The 27593-nt window shown below is 46.6% G+C and overlaps 1 long non-coding RNA gene across 1 annotated transcript; it reads right to left on the bottom strand.

Annotated features, from left to right (window-relative positions):
- Positions 1 to 25273, bottom strand: LOC138299886 (uncharacterized). The gene is made up of 3 exons (XR_011204845.1): positions 25004 to 25273; positions 24788 to 24843; positions 1 to 44 (listed from the first exon to the last, which is right to left on the bottom strand). It is a non-coding gene; the product is annotated as an uncharacterized lncRNA (long non-coding RNA).
- Positions 25274 to 27593: the final 2320 nt, after the last annotated feature.

Raw genomic sequence — 27593 nt, 5'->3', positions numbered from 1 at the left:
GGACTGTGGATTCCTCCTCGCAGTCCCTGGAAGGCAGGCAAAATCTGGAATGAAAGAAAAGATGGACTGTAAAATAGAAAAGGAGCTGGAGTTAACAATCCAGTGTCCACCTTAAAAAGGACTCTCCCTTTCAGTTTTCAAGGTGCAGGGGGAATTTGCTGTGACTCCTGAGCAGGACATCAGAAAAATGCCAGATACCGAGAAGGAGCCGGTCACTGAGGGAAGCCCTGCACATGCTGCTGTAGGAGCCCAGCAGGACCCAAGTGAGGGAAGCAGGAGCTGCCAGGCAGGATCGTAGAACGAAGACCCCAAAGATGTGTTGGAGCGTAGCTCTTATAATAAAAATTAACATGAAATGTTTGTGAACTAATGCATAATAATGGCGCATAGAAAATATTGCTGTGTTTTACTAAACGTGTGTTTGAAATGTGCCCACGGGGAGTGGCCGCCAATATATACAGTGATTAATAAAAATTGACTAATAATTAATTATTGATGCACTAATGTATGATTTTGTATTAGTATTAAGGGTTATATGCTAAGGTTTTGCTGGTTAATTCACTAGGCCTTAGTTAGCATGAGTCGGGGCCTAGCTGCCCGGTTGCATATTAAATGTGTTTTTCTAACGTGCAGTGTGCTGACTTGCTGAAGGACATGTAATCGTATTTTTCCAGAAGCTAGAAGATGAGTGTAACTGTAGTTACCGCGAGTGTGGGGGAGCCTACACCGCCAGAGGATACTCTGGCTTATACCGTAATGGAGGAGAAGGGAGTTGCGCCATGTCTTTGGCTAAAACAGTGGTGCAAAATGACAGAAAAAGAGGGATGTTTGGCGTTTCCGGAGTACGGAACATTTAATATAAGGATTTTGGAAAATTTGCGAAGGGTGTTAAGTGAGCAAAAACTGCCTCCCTGACCAGCTCAGTTTGAGGCATTAGCGATTTGGGATTTAATGGCCATACAACAGAGGCAGCAGAAATTCGTGAGGAGAATGAGAAAAGCAGAAAAGGCTCTAGCGGAGGCTAGATGGGATAGCGAGACCAAGATGTGGAGAAGGGGAATAGTAGACGGAATTAGGATGTTTCCGGCAATAACTCAAGAAGCCGAGACACGGGGAAAAAAGGCCACTTGTAAAACTGACAAGGGCTCTAGTAAGCCAAAGGAGACTCAAAAGTCTTGGGCAGATGCAGATGATTCAGACGATGATGAGTTTCTTAATCAGTTGTTACATGATCGACCGCCACCATATGCCATGAATGATAATGGACCAAGTACTAGTGCAGGTCCTGAAGATCCTACACAAAATAAGGGAATCATGAATACAGTACAGACAAGCAATACAGTTCCGATACAGAATGGTCTCAGTGTATCCACTGCACCAGACACGCAGATACAGTTGCAGCCACCACCAATTCAGAGGCTCTACCCTGATGTCCCAGTACTAGAGACAACTCCGAATTTGATGGTGCCGCCTGATCCGGTATATACGAGATCCAAGTTAGTGCAGATTGAGCCAACTCCACAATTGCTGCCCCAGCCGCAGCAACAGGTGGTTCCGAATTACACTTCAGTCGTAGGACCGCAGTCAGTAGCTACAGCACCCATGATGAATCAAGCTATGGGAGTTAATGCACCACAGGGTTTGGGAACTGGACAGACACCAGCTGCTGTATCATTGCCAATTACTGTTGGCCCGCCAGTACCGTTGTATGTGAAAGCAAAGCCTAATGTATGCGACCAAGGGGTAATGACTGAAGAGGCAATAAGAGGAGGGTTCGCAGGAAGCTCCCAAGTGATGATGCAAGGAGAACAGACAGCTGACAGTTCTAGATCCAGGTTGGACTTTAGTCCGATTGGGGTTCCTTTAGAGACAATGAGGCAAGCAGGGTTGGGTACACTAACCCCACAGGTAATGAGTGCAAATACGTCACAGACACCAATGATACAGTCTGGAATTGTCTCGTTGCAAGGCTTAACAGCGCAACTGTTGAACGAGTGGTTAGATAAACTCAACACTCCGCAGACTACTTCAGTGACCACAGAGCGATCAGAAAGAGAGGAATACCTGAATTGTGTGAGGCTGGGTGTAGAAGCCACAGAGTTGATAGAAGGAACGATGGGGATGAACAGAGTAGAGTCATACACTGAAGCAGAATTGAGGTTTCTGTGCCCCAAAATAACCAAAGAAGTGAGCAGGATGCATCAGAGGTTGGCAAACTTAGTGGAAAAGTACGGCATAGACTTAGACAATACTAAGCATTTGAAGAGGAGTTATAGGTTAGACTTTGAACCTAAAGATTTCGATCACATGAGATCCACTGGAATGAAGGCACACCTCAAAGAGATATTGCAGAGTGCTCAAATTTGGGGAGCATTAGAGAAGTGGGAATGCAGATGGGCAAAGAAGAGAGATAAAGAGAAAAGTGACTGCCCGGAACTGAAGCAGGCGAAAGCTGCACCAGACACAGGAACAATAAAAATGTTACCTATGAGAGAAACAGCTGGAGGGGTTCTAGTCCATGCACCGTGGTCTAGAGGTGACATGTCATTCACAATTGACTATCCCAGGTTGAGGGAGAAGCCAATAGACTGGTATCAGCAGACGGACAGGTTTGTGAAGCTTGCGAAATGTCTTTGGGAAGACTTGAATACATTGTTTGAGATTATAGTCCCAGCTGATTTATGGCTTGAGTGCAAGAGGGGTGTGGATTGGCCAACAGAGGAGCCGACAAGGGACAAGGCTACTGGAGCACAGTCTCCTGATGTGATGAGGTATTACCATAAGGTGATTTAGTTTTCGAAACAGAAGGTGTTGCCGAAAGTTACTGATTGGCAGAAGATTGATTGAACATCACAGGAAGGCAAAGAGTCAATACATGCTTACTATGAGAGATTGTTGAAGGCATTCAAACACTATAGTGGCACTGAGGTCATAGAACCGAAAGACATGAATCACCTTGTATTCAGATTTGTTGAAGGACTGAGGCCAGAGATTAGCCAGATGATTAAGAATCATTTGATCTGTTGGCAAGCGAAGCCGATTGATGAGGTGTTGCAGTATGCAAAATACTGTAGCGATGAGATTGAATTGAAGCAGAAAAAGCTGAAAGAGAAGGTGATGGTGATGCAAATTAGAGCAGCTCAAGCAGGGATGCAGGGAAATGGAGTACAGCAGATGGTACAGCAGTAACCGCAAGGAAATGGGATGTTTCAGACACAACCGAGAGGACGAGGTCGAGGAGGTTTTGTGAACCGTGGTCCAGATTTGAATACCGTTGTGGTTCAGAATGATGTGCAAGGGATGAAAAAGATGTTGCCATGCATGCGGGGGCATGGGACACTGGAAGTGGGAGTGCCCAATGATGGTGTAGGATGGTGTTGTTCAACAAAGCAATGATATCGGTACATTTCAAAATGTAAGGGGTCCGAGAACAAGGGGTCCAAATCCCAACTTTCAGAATAATTTTGTTCAGATGCAGGGTCTCCAGCCCATGCAACAAATACAAATGCCACGTGTTCAACCAGCACAGAGGCAGCAGGTACAGCAGCAGATTCCCATGGTACCTAGACAGCAAATGCAGTTACCATTAGCTCCAATGGGACAGAAACAGGTGATGCTTCCTCAATAGGTCACAGGCCAAACAATGAGTCAAAATAATACAGTACAACAGTTCCCATTGCGTGGTGAGGATGGAATAAACGATGAATGGTCCGATGATTGTTCAGATAGTGAGGAGTGCAGGCTTGCAGCATCCCTAGAAGTAGATCAGAGGGGACCTTATGTGCAAGGGAAAGTGATGGGTCACAAGGTTTCGTTCCTAGTTGATACAGGAGCTACATGCTCAACAGTCAGAAGTGCAGAGGTTCCGAAATTGCCACTCTTGGGGCGTACCATAAGGGTGGTAGGAGTAGCAAATCAGCTCCTGACAAATCCGATTACAGATCCGGTCCAAGTTGAGATTGGTACCTTCCAGGGATTACATAGGTTTGTAGTCTGTCACTCGAGTCCCGTATCCCTGCTGGGAAGAGACTTAGGTGGTCATTCTGACCCTGGCGGTCTTTGACCGCCAGGGCGGAGGACCGCGGGAGCACCGCCGACAGGCCGGCGGTGCTCCAATGGGGATTCCGACCGCGGCGGTAAAGCCGCGGTCGGACCGGCACCACTGGCGGGGTCCCGCCAGTGTACCGCCGCCCCATTGAATCCTCCGCGGCGGCGCAGCTTGCTGCACCGCCGCGGGGATTCCGACCCCCCCTACCGCCATCCAGATCCCGGCAGTCGGACCGCCGGGATCCGGATGGCGGTAGGGGGGGTCGCGGGGCCCCTAGGGGCCCCTGCAGTGCCCATGCCACTGGCATGGGCATTGCAGGGGCCCCCGTAAGAGGGCCCCTACATGTATTTCACTGTCTGCTGCGCAGACAGTGAAATACGCGACGGGTGCAACTGCACCCGTCGCACAGCTTCCACTCCGCCGGCTCGATTCCGAGCCGGCTTCATCGTGGAAGCCTCTTTCCCGCTGGGCTGGCGGGCGGTCTGAAGGCGACCGCCCGCCAGCCCAGCGGGAAAGTCAGAATTACCGACGCGGTCTTTCGACCGCGGAACGGTAATCTGACGGCGGGACTTTGGCGGGCGGCCTCCGCCGCCCGCCAAGGTCAGAATGAGGGCCTTACTGTGTAAGACGAGGTATTCCATTACCTGTTCCAATGAAGGGAGTGAGGTGCAGACAAACAATGATGATGAAGGGGAGGATGTTCAAATCTCAGAACCGGAGACGGAGACCGTAGATGAGAAGCACCCTTTGATAACCTTCTTCCCGATGTTCACAGTGACTGATTTGCCAACCGAATTGCAGGGAACAGTGACAGAGAAAGTGTGGGACTTGACAGGAAAAGAAGTGGGATTAATAAAAGGAGTAGAACCAGTCAAGGTAGAAGTGAAGCCAAATGCAGTGTTTCCCCAAGTGCCGCCGTACCACATGGCACAAGATGTCCTTATACAGGTAATACAGATCAGCGCAGACTTTGTAAAGCAAGGGGTCCTAAAAGAAGTGATGAGCAGCCCGTGTAATTCACCAACAATGGGCCTGAAAAAGCCTTGTGGGAAAGTTCGAATTGTCCAAGACCTGAGAAAAATCAATGAGATCGTGGTAAAATGTTGCCCCATAGTGCCAAATCCAGCCGTGATTATGTTTCAGGTTCTGTGTGATGCAGAGTGGTTCACAGTTGTGGACCTGTCTCAAGCATTCTTTTCGGTGCCTCTTCATGAGGACAGCCAATTTCTCTTCAGTTTCAAATTCTTGGACAAGGTTTACAGTTGATGTCGAATTCCTCAAGGGTTTTCAGAATCACCTTCCATCTTCAATCAGATATTGAAGAAGGACTTGGAATCGTTAGAATTGCCATTTAGTTCGACTCTAGTACAGTTCATTGATGATTTGTTAATTGCGTCCAAAATGAAAGATGACTGCAGGTACGATACTATGGCCTTACTGAATCATTTGGGAAAGAACGGACATAAAGTGTCCCCAAAGAAGCTACAGTACTGTCAGAAAGAGGTGAAGTACTTGGGTCACCTGATTGAAAAAGGGTCGAGGAAAATATCCAAAGGAAGGGTGACAGCCATACTGCACATGAATCCCCCGACAACCAAGAGGGACGTTAGGATGTTTTTGGGAATGGTGGGCTACTGTCGCCAGTGGATTCCCAATTTCTCGATTATCTCTAAACCTTTGGTGAGGTTGACTGTCAAAGAAATTCAGGATGGCCCGGGTGTCATAACCATGTCCGAGAAAGAGATGAAGGCATTCATTGAACTGAGGGAAAGCATGTGCAGGGCACCAGCTTTAGGTATGCCTGATTACACAAAGCCTTTTGTACTGTTTTGTCATGAATGTGATGCTTCTTCTTTGTCTGTCCTGACACAGGTCCATGGAGGTGCAAACAGCCCAGTAGTGTATTTTTCAGCTACTTTGGACCCAGTTGCAGCAGCCTTACCGGGTTATTTGCGTGCAGTTGCAGCAGTTGGTCAAAGCCTCACTCAGTGTGAAGGTATAGTGATGGGACATCCCTTAACAGTAATGGTCCCACATTCAGTTGAAATTCTGTTGACCCGAACAAAGACTCAGCATATGACGAATGCTCGCCTGACTAAGTATGAAACAATTATACTGGGGGTCACCTAATGTATCTTTGAAGAGATGTACTATGTTAAACCCGGCAACTTTGCTTCCTAATCAAAATGCAGATATTGATGACGCCGAGGAGATAGAACATGATTGTCTTGAGGTAACAGATCTGTGCACCAAACCGAGACCCGACATTAAAGTTACCCAATTGGAAGAGAATGATTACATTATCTTTGTTGATTGTTCATGCCTGAGAGACTCAGTAGGAGTACTGAGAGCTGGATATGCCATGTGTACAATTTCTGGTATCCTAGAAGCATCCTGGCTCGAAAGAGTATACTCTGCTCAAGTGGCTGAATTGGTTGCTCTTACAAGGGCATGCCATACCGCCGAAAATTTTAAAGTCACTATCTATACTGACATTAGATACGGATTTGGAATTGTCCATGACTTTGGCCAGCTATGGTCACAGAGGGTTTTCCTGACCTCTTCTGGTTCTCCAGTGAAAAATGGCGAAAGAATTAAGGAATTGTTGCATGCGATTCAGTTACCTCTTGAAATTGCCGTGGTGAAATGCAATGCTCATGTTAAATCACAAGACTTTGGGGGTCATTCCGACCCTGGCGGTAAAAACCGCCAGGGTCGGGGTCCGCGGGAGCACCGCCAACAGGCTGGCGGTGCTCCTTTGGGCATTCTGACCGCGGCGGTACAGCTGCGGCCAGAAACGGAAAGTAGGCGGTGTACCGCCGACTTTCCGCTGCCCATGGGAATCCTCCATGGCGGCGCAGCTTGCTGCGCCGCCATGGGGATTCCGACCCCCATACCGCCATCCTGTTCCTGGCGGTTTCGGTCGCCAGGAACAGGATGGCGGTATGGGTTGTCGTGGGGCCCCTGGCATGGGCACTGTAGGGGCCCCTGTAAGAGGGCCCCACTTTGAATTTCAGTGTCTGCTTAGCAATTCGCTACTGCACCCGTCGCACACCTTCCACTCCGCCGGCTCCATTCGGAGCCGGCTTCATCGTGGAAGGGTGTTTCCCACTGGGCTGCCGGGCGGCCTTTTGGCGGTCGCCCGCCAGCCCAGTGGGAAACCCAGAATGACCGCCGCCGGTCTTCTGGCGGTTCCCGCTTGGCGGGCGGCAATTCTGGAATGACCCCCTTTGTGTCAATGGGAAATGGATATGCAGATCAAGTCACAAGGTTTTGTGCATTGAACTGTATATCGTTCCAAGACCAGTGGGAATTGTTATCTGAAATTGAAAATGAAACATGCTCAGGTTATGCATTGATGGTGGTTGACACACTGGAAGAGTTAAAATCGTTGCAGGGACGTGCCAGCAGAGAGGAGAAACGCTCTTGGCTCAAAATGCAAGGTGTCCAAAGACCTGATGATTTATGGGTTTCAGAGGAGGGGAAAATGGTTTTGCCAAACAGCCTTTTGTCACAATTTGCAAGGTTTTACCATGGTCAAGCACATGTTGGGAGAGACTGTAGGAGGCTGGACTGGCTTGTAGTGAGTACCTAGGGGTACTTGCACCTTGCACCAGGCCCAGTTATCCCTTATTAGTGTATAGGGTGTCTAGCAGCATAGGCTGATAGATAATGGTAGCTTAGCAGAGCAGCTTAGGCTGAACTAGGAGACGAGTGAAGCTCCTACAGTACCACTTAGTGTCATATGCACAATATCATAAGAAAACACAATACACAGATATACTAAAAATAAAGGTACTTTATTTTTATGACAATATGCCAAAAGTATCTCAGTGAGTACCCTCAGTATGAGGATAGCAAATATACACAAGATATATATACACAATACCAAAATATGCAGTAATAGTATTAGAAAACAGTGCAAACAATGTATAGTTACAATAGGATGCAATGGAGACACATAGGGATAGGGGCAACACAAACCATATACTCCAAAAGTGGAATGCGAACCACGAATGGACCCCAAACCTATGTGACCTTGTAGAGGGTCGCTGGGACTATCAGAAAATAGTAAGGGTTAGAAAAATAGCCAACCCCAAGACCCTGAAAAGTGAGTGCAAAGTGCACTAAAGTTCCCCAAAGGACATAGAAGTCGTGATAGGGGAATTCTGCAGGAAAGACACAAACCAACAATGCAACAACGATGGATTTCCAGTCGAGGGTACCTGTGGAACAAGGGGACCAAGTCCAAAGGTCACAAGCAAGTCGGAGATGGGCAGATGCCCAGGAAATGCCAGCTGTGGGTGCAAAGGAGCTGCTACTGGACAGTAGAAGCGTAGGTTTCTGCAAGAACGACAAGGGCTAGAGACTTCCCCTTTGGAGGACGGATCCCTCACGCCGTCGAGAGTTTTCCCGCCGAAAGACCGCCAAAAAGCCTTGCTAGCTGCAAATCATACGGTAAGGGTTTTTGGATGCTGCTGTGGCCCAGGAGGGACCAGGATGTCGCAAATTGTGTCAGGACACAGAGGGGACGTCGAGCAAGACAAGGAGCCCTCTCAGCAGCAGGTAGCACCCAGAGAAGTGCCAGAAACAGGCACTACAAGGATGCGTGAAACGGTGCTCACCCGAAGTCGCACAAAGGAGTCCCACGTCGCCGGAGAACAACTTAGGAGGTCGTGCAATGCAGGTTAGAGTGCCGTGGACCCAGGCTGGACTGTGCACAAAGGATTTCCGCCGGAAGTGCACGGAGGCCGGAGTAGCTGCAAAAGTCGCGGTTTCCAACCATGCAGTCTGGCGTGGGGAGGCAAGGACTTACCTCCACCAAACTTGGACTGAAGAGTCACTGGACTGTGGGAGTCACTTGGACAGAGTTGCTGGATTCAAGGGACCTCGCTCGTCATGCTGAGAGGAGACCCAAGGTACCGGTGATGCAGTTCTTTGGTGCCTGCGGTTGCAGGGGGACGATTCCGTCGACCCACGGGAGATTTCTTCGGAGCTTCTAGTGCAGAGAGGAGGCAGACTACCCCCACAGCATGCACCACCAGGAAAACAGTCGAGAAGGCGGCAGGATCAGCGTTACAGAGTTGCAGTAGTCGTCTTTGCTACTATGTTGCAGTTTTGCAGGCTTCCAGCGCGGTCAGCAGTCGATTCCTTGGCAGAAGGTGAAGAGAGAGATGCAGAGCAACTCGGATGAGCTCTTGCATTCGTTATCTAAGGAATCCCAAGAGACAGAGACCCTAAATAGCCAGAAAAGAGGGTTTGGCTACCTAGGAGAGAGGATAGGCTAGCAACACCTGAAGGAGCCTATCAGAAGGAGTCTCTGACGTCACCTGATGGCACTGGCCACTCAGAGCAGTCCAGTGTGCCAGCAGCACCTCTGTTTCCAAGATGGCAGAGGTCTGGAGCACACTGGAGGAGCTCTGGGCACCTCCCAGGGGAGGTACAGGTCAGGGGAGTGGTCACTCCCCTTTCCTTTGTCCAGTTTCTCTCCAGAGCAGGGCTAAGGGGTCCCTGAACCGGTGTAGACTGGCTTATGCAGAAATGGGCACCAAATGTGCCCATGAAAGCATTTCCAGAGGCTGGGGGAGGCTACTCCTCCCCTGCCTTCACACCATTTTCCAAAGGGAGAGGGTGTAACACCCTCTCTCAGAGGAAGTCCTTTGTTCTGCCATCCTGGGCCAGGCCTGGCTGGACCCCAGGAGGGCAGATGCCTGTCTGAGGGGTTGGCAGCAGCAGCAGCTGCAGTGAAACCCCGGGAAAGGCAGTTTGGCAGTACCAGGGTCTGTGCTACAGACCACTGGGATCATGGGATTGTGCCAAGTATGCCAGGATGGTATAGAGGGGGCAATTCCATGATCATAAACATATTACATGGCCATATTCGGAGTTACCATTGTGAAGCTACATAGCGGTAGTGACCTATATGTAGTGCACGCTTGTAATGGTGTCCCCGCACTCACAAAGTCCGGGGAATTGGCCCTGAACAATGTGGGGGCACCTTGGCTAGTGCCAGGGTGCCCACACACTAAGTAACTTAGCACCCAACCTTTACCAGGTAAAGGTTAGACATATAGGTGACTTATAAGTTACTTAAGTGCAGTGTAAAATGGCTGAGAAATAATGTGGACGTTATTTCACTCAGGCTGCAGTGGCAGGCCTGTGTAAGAATTGTCAGAGCTCCCTATGGGTGGCAAAAGAAATGCTGCAGCCCATAGGGATCTCCTGGAACCCCAATACCCTGGGTACCTCAGTACCATATACTAGGGAATTATAAGGGTGTTCCAGTAAGCCAATGTAAATTGGTAAAATTGGTCACTAGCCTGTTAGTGACAATTTGAAAGAAATGAGAGAGCATAACCACTGAGGTTCTGATTAGCAGAGCCTCAGTGAGACAGTTAGTCATAACACATGTAACACATTCAGGCACACTTATGAGCACTGGGGCCCTGACTAGCAGGGTCCCAGTGACACATACAACTAAAACAACATATATACAGTGAAAAATGGGGGTAGCATGCCAGGCAAGATGGTACTTTCCTACACAACCCCCCCCCCCAAACGAAGGACAATAAGACTAGCCATGACCTGATGAGTCTTCATTGTCTAAGTGGAAGTATATGGAGAGTCCATCTGCATTGGAGTGGCTACTCCCAGGTCTATGTTCCACTGTATAGTCCATTCCCTGTAGGGATATGGACCACCTCAACAATTTAGGATTTTCACCTTTCATTTGTTTTAGCCAAAGTAGAGGTTTGTGGTCTGTCTGAACAATGAAGTGAGTCCCAAACAGGTATGGCCTTAACTTCTTCAGTGCCCAGACCACAGCAAAGGCCTCCCTCTCTATGGCAGACCAACGCTTTTCTCTAGGGGTCAACCTTCTACTAATAAAAGCAACAGGTTGATCCTGGCCCTCAGAATTAAGTTGTGATAGGACTGCCCCTACTCCTAATTCAGATGCATCAGTTTGGACATAGAATTTTTTAGAGTAACAAGGGCTTTTCAGGACAGGTGCAGAGCACATGGCCTGCTTCAGCTCCTCAAAAGCTTTCTGACAGCTAGCTGTCCACAATACCTTTTTAGGCATCTTTTTGGATGTGAGGTCATTAAGAGGGGCTGCAATGGAGCCATAGTTCTTAATGAACCTCCTGTAATACCCAGTGAGGCCTAGGAAGGCTCTCACCTGAGTCTGGGTAGTAGGGGGAACCCAATCTACAATTGTTTGGATTTTCCTCTGAAGTGGTGCAATCTGTTCCCCACCAACAAGGTGTCCCATATAAACCACCTTCCCCTGCCCTATCTGGCACTTTGATGCCTTGATAGTGAGGCCTGCCTTTTGCAGGGCCTCTAAAACTTTCCATAGGTGGACCAGGTGATCATCCCAACTGGAGCTAAAGACAGCTATATCGTCCAAATATGCTGCACTAAAAGCTTCCAGCCCTTGCAGGACTGTGTTCACCAATCTCTGAAAAGTGGCAGGTGCATTTTTCAATCCAAAAGGCATTACTGTGAATTGGTAATGTCCTCCAATGGTTGAAAATGCAGTTTTAGGTTTAGCATCTTCTGATAATTTGATCTGCCAATACCCTGCAGTCAAATCAAAAGTGCTTAGATACTTGGCAGATGCCAGTGTATCTATGAGCTCATCTGCCCTGGGTATAGGGTGAGCATCAGTTTTGGTTACCTGGTTGAGACCTCTATAATCTACACAAAACCGCATTTCCTTCTTTCCATCCTTGGAATGAGGTTTTGGTACAAGTACCACAGGAGAGGCCCATGGACTTTCAGAGTGCTCAACCACTCCCAGTTCTAACATTTTCTGCACCTCTTGCTTTATGCAGTCTCTGACATGGTCAGGCTGCCTATAGATCTTACTTTTGACAGGCAAGCTGTCTCCAGTATCTATAGTGTGCTCACACCAAGAAGTGGTACCTGGCACAGTAGAGAAGAGTTCAGAAAACTGACCCAGGAGATTTATGCAATGGTCTTTCTGCTCAGCAGTAAGACAATCAGCCCAAACTACACCTTCCACAAGAGCATCTTGTTCTGTGGAAGAGAAGAGAGCAGGTAGAGGATCACTGTCTTCTTCCTGTCCCTCATCAGTTGCCATGAGCAGGGTGAGATCAGCCCTGTCATAGTAGGGTTTCAGGCGATTGACATGGAGCACCCTAAGGGGACTCCTGGCAGTGCCTAAGTCAACTAAGTAGGTGACTTCACCCTTCTTTTCAACAATTATGTGGGGTCCACTCCATTTATCTTGGAGTGCTCTTGGGTCCACAGGCTCCAAGACCCACACTTTCTGCCCTGGTTGGTACTGAACCAAAACAGCCTTCTGATCATGCCATTGCTTCTGGAGCTCTTGGCTGGCCTGAAGGTTTTTACTTGCCTTTTTCATATACTCAGCCATCCTTGATCTGAGGCCAAGTACATAATCCACAATATCTTGTTTTGGAGCTTTTAAAGGTTGTTCCCAACCCTCCTTGACAAGTGTTAGTGGACCCCTAACAGGGTGTCCAAAGAGGGGTTCAAAGGGGCTGAAGCCCACTCCTTTCTGGGGTACCTCCCTGTAGGCAAAAAGGAGGCATGGTAAAAGGATATCCCATCTCCTGCAGAGTTTTTCAGGGAGTCCCATAATCATGCCTTTGAGAGTTTTGTTAAATCTCTCCACCAGTCCATTTGTTTGTGGATGATAGGGTGTAGTGAACTTGTAAGTCACACCACACTCCTTCCACATGGCCTTTAAGTAAGCAGACATGAAATTGCTTCCTCTGTCTGATACTACTTCCTTTGGGAAGCCCACCCTAGAAAATATTCCTAGGAGGGCCTTTGCCACTGCAGGTGCTGTAGTGGTCCTTAAAGGAATTGCTTCAGGATATCTTGTGGCATAGTCCACTACCACCAAGATAAACCTATTGCCTGAAGCAGTAGGAGGGTCAAGGGGGCCAACTATGTCAACCCCTGCCCTTTCAAAGGGAACCCCAACCACAGGCAGTGGAATAAGGGGTGCCTTTGGAGTGCCACCTGTTTTGCCACTGGCTTGACAGGTTTCACAGGACTTACAAAATTCCTTTGTGTCCTCAGACATCCTAGGCCAATGAAACAGGGGAACAAGCCTGTCCCAAGTTTTCATTTGCCCCAGATGTCCAGCTAGGGGAATGTCGTGGGCTAGAGTTAGGAGGAACTTTCTGTACTCCTGAGGAATCACTAACCTCCTGGCAGTTCCAGGTTTAGGATCCCTTGCTTCAGTGTACAAGAGGTTGTCCTCCCAGTAAACTCTGTGAGAGTCACTGACATCCCCATTAGCCTGTTTGAGAGCTTGCTGTCTTAGACCCTCTAGTGTGGGACAGGTTTGCTGTGCCACACTCAGCTCCTCCCTGGCAGGCCCCCCTTCACCCAAAAGCTCAGCAGTGTCTGCTTTCAGCTCCTCTGGTGTAGGTTCTGCACAGGGTGGAAATTCTTCTTCCTCAGAAGTAGAATCCACTGTAGAGGGAGGGATAGTAGGAAGTGCTTTACTTCTACTAGCCCTAGCTTTAGGGAGCACTTGGTCCATTGTTCCAGAATCCAAGCTTCCCTGTCCTTTTTGATTTTTGGCCTGAGCCCCGGTTAAAGCAAAAATATGCCCTGGGATGCCCAGCATTGCTGCATGGGCCTCCAACTCCACATCTGACCAAGCTGATGTCTCCAAATCATTTCCTAGTAGACAGTCTACAGGTAAATCTGTGGCTACCACAACTTTCTTTGGACCAGTAACCCCCCCAGTTGAGATTTACAACAGCCATGGGGTGGCTAAGTGTGTTGTTGTGACCATCGGTTACTTGGTACTGGTGACCATGTAGGTGTTGTTCAGGGTGGACCAGTTTCTCTATGACCATAGTCACACTGGCTCCAGTGTCCCTGTAGGCCTGAACCTCAACACCATTAATTAGGGGTAGTTGCTTGTACTTATCCATATTAAGGGGACAAGCAACTAAGGTGGCTAAATCAATAGCCCCCTCAGAGACTAATATAGCCTCTGTGGTCTCCCTAACAAGACCAACCCCAACTAAGTTACCAATAGTGAGCCCAGCTACTCCCTTGGATTGGCTATTAGTAGGTTTGCTCCCACCACCACTGCTATTACTAGGGACACTAGGTGTAGCAGTAGGGGTTGTAGTGGTAGGAGGATTGGTGCTTTTCTTTGGACAACTGGGATCTGTTGTCCAATGGCCTTTTATTTTACATAAATAACACCATGGTTTCTTTTCCTTGATTTGATTTGAAGAGGATTTGGGCCCACCCCCCCCCACCAGAGTGTTTTCGTGGGCCTGATGAAGACTCATTTTTAGATTTGTCCCCACCCTTGTCAGAAGACTTACCATCCTTCTTCTTGTTGCCATCTTTGTCACCCCCTGTATGAACTTTTCTGTTCACCCTTGTTCTGACCCATTTGTCTGCCTTCTTTCCCAATTCTTGGGGAGAGGTCAGATCAGAGTCCACCAAGTACTGGTGCAACAAATCAGACACACAATTATTAAGAATATGCTCTCTCAGGATCAAGTTATACAGGCTGTCATAATCAGTAACTTTACTGCCATGTAAGCACCCCTCCAAGGCCTTCACTGAATGGTCAATGAAATCAACCCAGTCTTGTGAAGACTCCTTTTTGGTCTCTCTGAACTTTATCCTGTATTGTTCAGTGGTTAAGCCATAACCATCCAGGAGTGCATTCTTAAGAACTGTGTAATCATTAGCTTCATTTTCTTTCACAGTAAGGAGCCTATCCCTACCTTTTCCACTAAATGATAGCCATAGGATAGCAGCCCACTGCCTTTGAGGGACATCCTGTACAGCACAGGCCCTCTCAAGTGCAGCAAACCACTTGTTAATGTCATCCCCCTCCTTATAAGGGGGAACTATCTTGTGCAGATTCCTGGAATCATGCTCTTTTGCAGGATGACTATGGGGAATACTGCTGCTGCCACCATGGGTTTCTAAACCCAGTTTCTGTCTCTCCTTCTCTACTTCTAAAGTCTGTCTATCCAAATCCAGCTGTTGCTTCTTGAGCTTCAGTCTGGTTTGTTCCACTCTCAATCTATTGAGCTCCCTTTCTAACAATCTGTCATCAGGGTGGGTGGGAGGGACATGTCTTGAAACAGAAGTATGATGAGAATGGACAGAAGGAGACCTGTCCCTTACAGAGGGCACCCTAACAGCCTGGCTAACAGAAACATCATTTCTACTGTGATGAGAATGAATGCTCTTGCTATGATGTGAGACAACACTATCTGTATGGTGTGACTCAACATCAGTACCAACTATGCTAGACTGTCTAGTAATGGGCAGGCTTGGAAGTTTCTTTCCTGAATCTTTTCCTGGGGGAGTCCCTGGATCAGATTGGGAACCATTAGCTACTTTTTCAACAGATGGGGCACTTTTAGCCTTATCTTGTTCTCTAAGCATGTTAAGTAACAATTCCAAGGAAGGATTCTTCCCTACACTCAAACCTCTTTCTACACAGAGACTCCTTGCTCCTTTCCAGCTAAGGTGGTCATATGCAAGTTTGGACAGATCAACATTTTGGCCTGTGCCAGACATTTTTAGAAAGAGTTAAAGTGATAGAAAAAGGATAAAAAGTTTGTCAGAGCTTTTTAGAAAGACAGAGAAAAAAACTTTTAAAACTTTTTAGAACTTTTTTAGAAAGTTAGAGGTACTTTTCAGCACTTAGAAAAGAGTGAAAAGAGGAAATGCAAAACTTTTTGGTTATGTGTATATACACTGAACTTGTTTTGTATATTTTTCTCTTATGAAAAGTACAATGACAAGAGTGGTAAGTAGTCTCAAAGCACTTATCACACCGCTGCACAACCAATGTAGGAGGCTGGACTGGCTTGTAGTGAGTACCTAGGGGTACTTTCACCTTGCACCAGGCCCAGTTATCCCTTATTAGTGTATAGGGTGTCTAGCAGCATAGGCTGATAGATAATGGTAGCTTAGCAGAGCAGCTTAGGCTGAACTAGGAGACGAGTGAAGCTCCTACAGTACCACTTAGTGTCATATGCACAATATCATAAGAAAACACAATACACAGATATACTAAAAATAAAGGTACTTTATTTTTATGACAATATGCCAAAAGTATCTCAGTGAGTACCCTCAGTATGAGGATAGCAAATATACATAAGATATATATACACAATACCAAAATATGCAGTAATAGTATTAGAAAACAGTGCAAACAATGTATTGTTACAATAGGATGCAATGGAGACACATAAGGATAGGGGCAACACAAACCATATACTCCAAAAGTGGAATGTGAACCACAAATGGACCCCAAACCTATGTGACCTTGTAGAGGGTCGCTGGGACTATTAGAAAATAGTAAGGGTTAGAAAAATAGCCCACCCCAAGACCCTGAAAAGTGAGTGCAAAGTGCACTAAAGTTCCCCAAAGGACATAGAAGTCGTGATAGGGGAATTCTGCAGGAAAGACACAAACCAACAATGCAACAACGATGGATTTCCAGTCGAGGGTACCTGTGAAACAAGGGGACCAAGTCCAAAAGTCACAAGCAAGTCGGAGATGGGCAGATGCCCAGGAAATGCCAGCTGTGGGTGCAAAGGAGCTGCTACTGGACAGTAGAAGCATAGGTTTCTGCAAGAACGACAAGGGCTAGAGACTTCCCCTTTGGAGGACGGATCCCTCACGCCGTGGAGAGTTGTGCAGAAGTGTTTTCCCGCCGAAAGACCGCCAACAAGCCTTGCTAGCTGCAAATCGTGCGGTAAGGGTTTTTGGATGCTGCTGTGGCCCAGGAGGGACCAGGATGTCGCAAATTGCGTCAGGACACAGAAGGGACGTCGAGCAAGACAAGGAGCCCTCTTAGCAGCAGGTAGCACCCGGAGAAGTGCCAGAAACAGGCACTACAAGGATGCGTGAAACGGTGCTCACCCGAAGTCGCACAAAGGAGTCCCACGTCACCGGAGAACAACTTAGGAGGTCGTGCAATGCAGGTTAGAGTGCCGTGGACCCAGGCTGGACTGTTCACAAAGGATTTCTGCCGGAAGTGCACGGAGGCCGCAGTAGCTGAAAAAGTCGCTGTTTCCAACCATGCAGTCTGGCGTGGGGAGGCAAGGACTTACCTCCACCAAACTTGGACTGAAGAGTCACTGGACTGTGGGAGTCACTTGGACAGAGTTGCTGGATTCAAGGGACCTCGCTCGTCGTGCTGAGAGGAGACCCAAGGTACCGGTGATGCAGTTCTTTGGTGCCTGCGGTTGCAGGGGGACGATTCCGTCGACCCACGGGAGATTTCTTCGGAGCTTCTAGTGCAGAGAGGAGGCAGATTACCCCCACAGCATGCACCACCAGGAAAACAGTTGAGAAGGCGGCAGGATCAGCGTTACAGAGTTGCAGTAGTCGTCTTTGCTACTATGTTGCAGTTTTGCAGGCTTCCAGCGCGGTCAGCAGTCGATTCCTTGGCAGAAGGTGAAGAGAGAGATGCAGAGGAACTCGGATGAGCTCTTGCATTCGTTATCTAAGGAATCCCAAGAGACAGAGACCCTAAATAGCCAGAAAAGAGGGTTTGGCTACCTAGGAGAGAGGATAGGCTAGCAACACCTGAAGGAGCCTATCAGAAGGAGTCTCTGACGTCACCTGATGGCACTGGCCACTCAGAGCAGTCCAGTGTGCCAGCAGCACCTCTGTTTCCAAGATGGCAGAGGTCTGGAGCACACTGGAGGAGCTCTGGGCACCTCCCAGGGGAGGTACAGATCAGGGGAGTGGTCACTCCCCTTTCCTTTGTCCAGTTTCGCGCCAGAGCAGGGCTAAGGGGTCCCTGAACCGGTGTAGACTGGCTTATGCAGAAATGGGCACCAAATGTGCCCATGAAAGCATTTCCAGAGGCTGGGGGAGGCTACTCCTCCCCTGCCTTCACCCCATTTTCCAAAGGGAGAGGGTGTAACACCCTCTCTCAGAGGAAGTCCTTTGTTCTGCCATCCTGGGCCAGGCCTGGCTGGACCCCAGGAGGGCAGATGCCTTTCTGAGGGGTTGGCAGCAGCAGCAGCTGCAGTGAAACCCCGGGAAAGGCAGTTTGGCAGTACCAGGGTCTGTGCTACAGACCACTGGGATCATGGGATTGTGCCAACTATGCCAGGATGGTATAGAGGGGGCAATTCCATGATCATAGACATAATACATGGCCATATTCGGAGTTACCATTGTGAAGCTACATATAGGTAGTGACCTATATGTAGTGCACGCGTGTAATGGTGTCCCCGCACTCACAAAGTCCGGGGAATTGGCCCTGAACAATGTGGGGGCACCTTGGCTAGTGCCAGGGTGCCCACACACTAAGTAACTTAGCACCCAACCTTTACCAGGTAAAGGTTAGACATATAGGTGACTTATAAGTTACTTAAGTGCAGTGTAAAATGGCTGTGAAATAACGTGGACGTTATTTCACTCAGGCTGCAGTGGCAGGCCTGTGTAAGAATTGTCAGAGCTCCCTATGGGTGGCAAAAGAAATGCTGCAGCCCATAGGGATCTCCTGGAACCCCAATACCCTGGGTACCTCAGTACCATATACTAGGGAATTATAAGGGTGTTCCAGTAAGCCAATGTAAATTGGTAAAATTGGTCACTAGCCTGTTAGTGACAATTTGAAAGAAATGAGAGAGCATAACCACTGAGGTTCTGATTAGCAGAGCCTCAGTGAGACAGTTAGTCATAACACAGGTAACACATTCAGGCACACTTATGAGCACTGGGGCCCTGACTAGCAGGGTCCCAGTGACACATACAACTAAAACAACATATATACAGTGAAAAATGGGGGTAACATGCCAGGCAAGATGGTACTTTCCTACAGAGACGCAATGATCAGGTTGTTCAAAATCAATTGGTTCAATCCGAAATTCAGACAAGCTGCAGAAGCTATCTGTCACAGGTGCATCGTCTGTCAGCAGATGAATGAGGGGAAAGGGCCTGTGGTGAATTTGAGCAACATTGGGAGAGCAGGAGGTCCATTTAGCAGAATGCAGATGGATTTTTTTGAGATGCCTGTGTGTGGAGGTCTGAGGTACGTGTTGGTGATTGTGTGTATTTTCAGTCACTGGATTAAAGCTTACCCTACACGTAGAAATGACAGTCTCACAGTAGCGAAGCTGCTGCTTAGGGAGCTAATACCACATTTTGGGTTTCTGATCTCTTTAGAATCAGATAGGGGAAGACACTTCAACAATGAGGTGATTCAGTTCTTGTGTGCTGCATTGAACATTGAACAGAAGATGCACTGTAGCTACCGCCCTGAAGCATCAGGACTAGTGGAGCAAATTAATGGTACCTTGAAGTTGAGAATGGCAAAAATGTGTGCAGCTACAAATCTGAAGTGGCCAGATGCACTGCCCTTAGTGCTAATGTCAATGAGAAATACACCCGACAAGAAAACAGGACTGTCTCCTCATGAAATTCTCATGGGCCGAGCTATTAGGTTGCCCGCAGTGCCTGCAAATGCTCTTGTGAATATCACGGATGATATGGTATTGGACTACTGCAAGGGTCTGGCTGGCGTGGTCCGCTCTTTCTCTCACCAGGTGGAAGCAACCACACTGCCACTGATAAATGATCCAGGTCACAAACTGAAAGCCGGTGACTGGGTTGTTGTCAAGAAACACGTGAGGAAGTTGTGTTTAGAGCCACGTTGGAAGGGGCCGTATCAAGTGATACTGACAACTATTACTGCTGTGAAATGTACAGGGCTTCCAAACTGGATCCATGTCAGTCACACAAAGAAGGTGACATGTCCAACTGATGAGGAACTTGAGTTGTCGAGAATAACAGCTGCAGAAAAGGAAGTCTCGGGGCCGGAGAGTAATCAAAGGTGAACTGAGACTGAAGGAGAGCCCGTTGAGGACGGCTTGGTCACTCAACCAGCAAACTAAATCCAGAGGGGTGACGGTGAGCTTATCTCAACTGAGGTGCCAGGAGGACCGACCCAAAGAGAGGTTCTCCCAGAAGCAGACGGATACGGTTTTGAAGTCGAACCCCTGACAGACCCTGAAGGTGAAGGAGGTGAGGCAGCAGGAGGTCAAAGTGTTCCGACTCCTCCTGAGCCACTTGCCGATCCATCAAGAGAAAACAGCATAGCACAAGAGGAGGGCACTGACCAACATCCTGAAAAGCCGAGTGGTAGGAAAACACTTAAAGGAGATAACTGGCCAGAACCACAAGCTGCAAAGGATAAAGTGGTCATTAACGAAACAATAGAGGAAGAAGTTGACACAACAAGGAAGGAAGATCTCAGTGAAGGAGAGTTACAGGGGGATCGCAAACTGAAAAGAAAGAGAGTTGCAAACAGGAGGTACGCAGGTCCTGAATGGGCTCATGCGGCATCAGCTGAGTGGCAACAAGAATTCTTGGCATTTTGTTTTGTTCGTGACATTCCAGGTCAATATTATGGTACTTGAAGTTGCCCGCAAATAAGAGACTGTGTTAAGCTGAAACTGAATAAAGAAAGAAACCTGAGAAAAGAGAGTGATAAATTACCGGATGTGACACTGTTAACCTGAATTGACTCTGAAAAACCGATTATGAAAAGCTGCTAACCTGATTTGACAGAGGGTCCTGGGAGTGAGTGAAATGCTGTAAATACTTGCTAAAGGAAGACTTTGTTCGAAGAAAAAAAAAAAAAGAGCTTTAGATCTTCCTCAAGTTGATTGTTTGCTTTATATTATTCTGCTCTCTGATTCTTTACAGATCATGAGTAACATTAGAGATAATGATAATAGGGGTAGGATTCGTAGTTGGTTGAGTGTTATTTTGGGTGTTGCAGGTGCAATAATAATTATAGGTGTGATTGTGGGAATGCCATTGGTGGATAAGAGTGCGATTAACAATGCTTCAACTCCTGAGACTGCTACATTAACACCATGGAAGGGTTTGAGCAGGATACGAAATATTTGCATGAGGGAACTAACACAAAAAGGGAACTATCTACTAATGTTTTCTATCGCTTGCTGAATGAGTATGTTGAAACAATGGATGCAAAGAATTGTTATGTGTGCACAAAGATTCCTTCATCAGTACAAGAAGGGGTTACTTACCATAGTTTGCCGCTAACCTACGGGATAAGTTGTAGTTTGCTATTAACAAGGTTTCATAATCAAGAATATGTTCAGTACTTCTATTCTAATCTAGATGTAGTGTTTTCTTTTGTGCCTATAAATGAATATTTGAGCAAGATAGCTAGAGATCATAGTATAAAAATAGTTAGGGGTTTCTTTGAGCCTACATTGACATTTGGTACAGCTTATGCGCATCGCAATAAACTAACCTGCTTATTAACGCCTGTAGAAAAGAGCTTTTTAGATCACACTGATGATAGAAGAAAAGCGTTAAAGGAAAAGCTAGAAAAGGGATTAGAAAAACGAACGTTTGCGAATGATTATGCTTATAGTGCAATAAAGACGCAAGGCAAGTTAGCTGTAGATGCATTACATGTAGGAAAGCGTTGTATATATAGGCCAAAATCTGATCATGACACTTTATTTGTGGAAACGAGTGAGTGCAGACATGTGTTTTTGTTTCAGAGTAAGTGAACGTTCATGCTAAATGGATATGATCCAGCGATCCCTGGGATCTATTACATATGTGGACTTAATGCTTATTACCATCTTCCAAAGGGATGGTATGGGACATGTTATTTGGGAATAGTTTTCCCAAAGATTTACCAAATTGCTGACTTAAGAAAGTTTCCTAAAAAATCTGAATTACATCATACTAGACAAAAGAGAGAGACAGTGGCTGCTGTCGTAGGTGATATATTTGGAGCCATAATTCCTCCAGTGGGGGTTATTTTAAACTTCATAAAGATTTGAAAGTTGTCTACTATTGTGGATAACATGCTGACAAACTTCACAGGGCCTATACTCCTGTTGGATACTGAACTTGCTGCGGAGAGGGCTATGACTCTTCAAAACCGGCTTGCTTTAGACATTCTTTTAGCAAAAAGTGGCGGAGTCTGTAAGATGCTTAATGAGCGCCACTGTTGTGCATCCATACCTGACAATAGTAATTAGATTAGGAGTATGCTTACTAACATAACAAGAGATATTACAGATTTGAAGGAGCTGAAGGAATCTGGAGTTTGGGAAAAGGTTGGAAAGGGACTTGCTAAAGTAGGAAGTTGGTTTGGTAGTATTTGGAATGGGATACTTGCAAAAATAATATGGGGGATATTGATTGTTCAAGCTTGTTTATTGGGACTATGGTTATCCTGCAAAATTAGTAAAAGAATTAGAGAAAACTTGGCAAAACGCAATAAGAGGAAAGAGGAAAAGAAAAAGGAGAAAATATTCAAAGAAATTTATGAAAAGTCAAAAAGGGGGAAAGACATTGAAATGCGTGAATTAAGAAAGTGAAAGGTTATGAAGGGAAAGGTTCTGTGTGATGACAGGTGTCATCAGAGGAGGGATTGTTGGAGCGTAGCTCTTATAATGAAAATTAACATGAAATGTTTGTGAACTAATGCATAATAATGCCGCATAGAAAATATTGCTGTGTTTTACTAAACGTGCGTTTGAAATGTGCCCACGGAGAGTGGCCGCCAATATATACGGTGATTAATAAAATTGACTAATAATGAATTATTGATGCACTAATGTATGATTTTGTATTAGTATTAAGGGTTATATGTTAAGGTTTTGCTAGTTAATTCACTAGGCCTTAGTTAGCATGAGTCGGGCCTAGCTGCCCGGTTGCATATTAAATGTGTTTTTCTAACATGCAGTGTGCTGACTTGCTGAAGGACATGTAATCGTATTTTTCCAGAAGCTAGAAGATGAGTGTAACTGTAGTAGATCCGTTCTCATGAAGCTCGACTTGCTCAAAGAAACATTCTTGCTGAATGCAACAGTGTAGACTTGCAACAGGTACAAGGTCGCCTAAACCAGTATAGACAATGGAACTACTGACTGGGGATGCGAGAAGACCATGAGAATATGAAATCATACCGGACATTCTACCCGTTGGAGACGTCAATCACAAGAACCAATGAACTACGTGAGAACTGTTATGAGGTGACAATTTTGAAAGGATGAGCAGAAAACTATTGGATGGAGATAGTGGTGCGCCAAACCTGCCCAATTGGAAATTAGGGGACTGTACAACAGAAAAGGGATAAAACCCTTTGACACGAGGAGCCATTGGAGATGCCATTGTGAACTATTCTTGCTATTACCCAGCCACTTTGTCCCTCTGCCTAAAGACTTTGTTGTTTGACTCTTCAACCCATTCTTACCCTTACCTTGCCCGTTCTATACTTCTCCTCCTTATGAAGGAAGTGTCCCTACTTACCCCGTCTTGCTGAACTTTGCTGTGTTTCCTGGCTGATGGGCAATCTACTGATGTCCTGAGGACGAAGACTGACTCTGTATGCTGACCCATTACGGAGGGTAACTATATGATGATGAAATTGTAATTGTCTGTTTGCCTTTCCTTTCTAGGTACCAACTGCTTCTTTTGAAAGAGACCTTATTTAGATATTTTCGAAATTTGTGTTACCAAAATTGTTTTGCATGAAGCCCAACATGCCAATGCTAATTCGAGGTTAGTTAAGGGGTTCATTAAACGGACGCAAATAGACAAATGACTGAATCTATGCCTTATTGAACAACGCGCTAATAATACTCTGCTAAAGTTAATCCAGGTTGACGTCGTCCTATGTTCTAATATTCATAATTTTTGCTTTGATGAAATCTTATTCGAGTTGCCATATTATGACAATGTTGATGTGCTTCTTGGTTTTGAGACTAATAAACTTGCTAGTAGAGTGTAATTAATAGGGAATAAACATCACAAACGTGCTAAAATCTGGTGTGGTTAGTCATGACTGAAAGGTCATGGTGTGTCCCGATTCTCATTAATGACACTGAATTGATTTGTTATGGTGATTATTGATGACGTTATTGACTTATTGATTGACATGTTGATTAGTTATCTTGTCTTAAGGTGTCTTCAATCAGGGTCAAAAGATTAATTGGCCTAAAACGAGTTCCAGAGCGAATAAATTATCTAGATTGGGACGCGTTATCAGATGCATTGGAGATCTGGACGGAGGACTTGTGGACGCTGCCAGGAGAGGTTTATATGCCAGCCACAACTCAGGAGAGTTGTGGCAATGCTGTGAATGGTCATTTTGGGGTGGTGGACCCTGTTTTTTCATTGATGGTGCGAAAGGCTTGCAGATGTCAAGGCGTGGGTGAAGGTTACAAGTTCTTAAGCATATGACAGCTCTGCAAATATGTAATAAAATAGGTATGCAGTTTCTAAAGTTTAGAAACGGCATAGCTATTGTATTGCATAGTACACTGTAGAGCTTGCATGCTGGACCTTACAGAGCTGTTTTGAACGCTGCAAATATATCTGCATAGTTTCCTGAATGCTCACAGTGTGGCCCAAATGGTACTATCATCTATGCTGTAGCCAAATGCCCTATAAGAGTTAAGATATTCAAACCCTGAGCTCCTTCTGTTTCCTTAGAATTGTTTTTCTCCTTCTTTTTACCTTCCTAATCTTCCCCAAAACCTCTGTGACGGATTCTGTGGGATCAGGCTCCTGTACAGAAATAGAAAAGGAGGGTTCTTGTTGTTTTCACTGCACCGTTGGCGAGGTGGATGTTCCGTCCTGCGTGGACCTACTCTTATTCTTTTTCCCATGGGTGACACAGTGAAGGATGATCATGTAGCAAAGCACAAACAATATACTTACAGCAACCTTCTCCGTTTTATGTGAGGATCTTTGTGGAGATCACTGAGACAGCAGTCCTGAAAACAAAAAAGAAGAAATGAAGACCTGGAGTAACCTTAGATATTCAGAGGATCTAAGCAACATAATCAAGTCTTTATTTTCATACTGTATAATTGCTAATAAACCCGCACATTTAGCAAATCAAACTTGCCTCCGAAGCCATATTTCTGCCCATACCTCTCACAATTCTGTTGTAGGCGAACGTAGAATGAAAAGTAGCAAATATTGCCTTAACAACTGGGACTGCGAGGGGGGCGTGGCTAACTGCCGAAGATGGCAACAGTCTAACTGCGGAGCTCCCGGTCTGGGCCCACTAAAAGTAATTAATCAGGCAGGGAACGGGACGATCCAAGGACGAGGGACAGCTGCCTGCCCTCAAGTAACATCTGAGTGCATACTGGAATGGTGGCGAGTCCCTGATTGACACTGAGAAGGCATCGCCGAACTCCGTGCAGTGCTGGGGAAAGAGGAAGCAGATCGGCTGCAGTAGCTGCTGAGTCTGCAGCTCGACACGGTGAGTAGGCACGGACTGCTGTGCTGTGGACCCCCCTGTTCCTGCCCCTTCCAGATGACAGCACCTCCACCCCTCCTGTGGTGATGTACTATACAGGAGGAAAAGCGGAGTGGAGATAAGACGTGGGGGACGGGCAGACTGCGAACTTGCCCACTTGGGAGTGTGGCGGGCAGACGAGCACAGAAGAATATTTTGGACTCAGCGGGCAGCGGCTGATTCACGAGCATGCAGCCGGCACGGTTTCTTGGCCAGCTGCCGCTGTAAGAAAGTGGTGAATAACGCCAGCATTATCACCTACCTTACAAACAGATACTTACTACCGCAGAGAACAGATGAATAGCTAAGGCGGTGAGGACGGCAGCCTCAGTGGATAACAGCCCTTCATAACAGCGGGGCCTGGTATATCAATTTACTGGGTTGGCTGTCATGCATGTGAGAAAAGTCATGGGTCGTACAAAGGGCAGAGGATGTTCCGACCTCTGGAGACCCAGAGCCAGCCAAAACAACGGATGCCCCAATGTACAAACTTGATGTCATCCTACAAGATATCAGGGAGTCACGATTGGTGATAGAACAAAGACGGGGTTTGATTACGATGGAACTAAGTATCCTGAAAGATGATCGAAAGAAATTAACGGACAGAGTGAAGCAGACAGAGACGAGTGTTGCCAGCATTCTTCCGGACCATAAGGAACATAAAACTGTTATTGAGCACCTACAACAACAGGTAGAAGCCCTGCAAGAAAGATTGGAAGATGCAGAAGGGAGATCTTCACGCAAACATTGTCCCATAGTTGGTCTACTGGAGGGAAAAGAAGGTCGAGAAGCCACACAGTATGTAGAAGACTGGTTGAAGGCCTTGCAATGGACAGACTATCAACCCACTTCACAATAGAGGGAGCGCATCGGATTCCTGGTAGGAGGCCCCCGTCAGGGGCACCACCGTGCACCCTGATAGCCAGGGTGCTAAATTACAGGGATCGTGACACCCTGCTGCAAGTGGTGACAGAAACAGATCCCATCATAGTGGTCAATGCTCGTGTTTCCCTATACCAGGACTATACACTGGCAGTTCAGAGACGTAGAGCTTCCTTCCAGTCAGTAAATAGGCAGCTCAAGGCGGAGGCAATACCGTTCGCCCTACTGTTTCCGGCCCGGCTGCAAATTACAAATAACCAAAAGGCGCACTTCTTTGTCACACCTGATTTAGTATGCGACTGGCTGGATTTGACCTTCCTGCACCCAGGCCCCAGGAGTCAAAATGAGGCCCTACCACCTAGACAGAAACACCAACCCCGTAAAAGCAAGCAAAATCGGCAACTTTCGGAGAAAAACTGGTCCTACGATGTTGCAGGTGTTGGAGGGTCAGAACAATGCAATTCAATTGACATACTCCATATATGGAGTAGGCTCACCCTTTCCTGGTGTTGCCTCATCGGTAGATAGCACTGTCACGTCAGACTCAGAGGGTAGCTTAACACTGTTTCCATCTATTGCTCCACAGACAGCACAAGAACTTCAATATATAACCTGAGTGACAATGAGCCCTCAAATGTCTCCCCTAATTGCTACAGTGAATGGCCTGTGAACAGTCACAGGCTGCCCACACAGTCTGGGTAACACCTTAACATGACTAACTGTGACATAGATGCTCCACACCTTTGCCTTATCACTGACTGACACAAGAAAATGAGGCATGCTGGGATACCTGATCATGGCGATGTGCGGCCGAAATCACACTTGCTCCCTGTTAACGGATGGATCCCCATATTCTGTGGAGATCTTGTGTATCTCCTACCTCAGTCGCGGGCCCGGACAGCCGAACTCTGTGATCCCTGTTTTACAAAGGGAAATCTATTGACCACGAAGGGTTAATATTGCACCTACAATTTGCACACCCCATTGCGTAGGCTTGTTTGACTGTTTACATAATAATGGTTATACATTGATTGGGTTTTTATTATGTAAGGGTTTGGCAGAGCCTGTTTTGGCTCTCCCTAGTATTGGGCACCATTGGGGGAATTGTTTATTGTTCTCAAGTTCTGACATCAACAAATGTACTGTACATGATATACCTAGAGAGAAGCAGATTAATGTGGGCAAGGGGAAAAAGTAGTTCATTATGGTTTTATAATGCTATTGCTACATGATTACAATATTATTACTTGGAATGTACGTGGAATGGGATCTATCCACAAATGACATAGAATATTGGCCCAATTGAACCGCCGTAAAGCACACATCTCCTATTTA

The sequence above is a fragment of the Pleurodeles waltl genome, chromosome 6, assembly GCF_031143425.1.
Source record: "Pleurodeles waltl isolate 20211129_DDA chromosome 6, aPleWal1.hap1.20221129, whole genome shotgun sequence".
Classification (NCBI taxonomy): Eukaryota; Metazoa; Chordata; class Amphibia; order Caudata; family Salamandridae; genus Pleurodeles; species Pleurodeles waltl.
The sequence above is the reverse complement of the archived record's forward strand: the minus strand, read 5'-3'. Positions and strand labels throughout refer to the sequence as shown.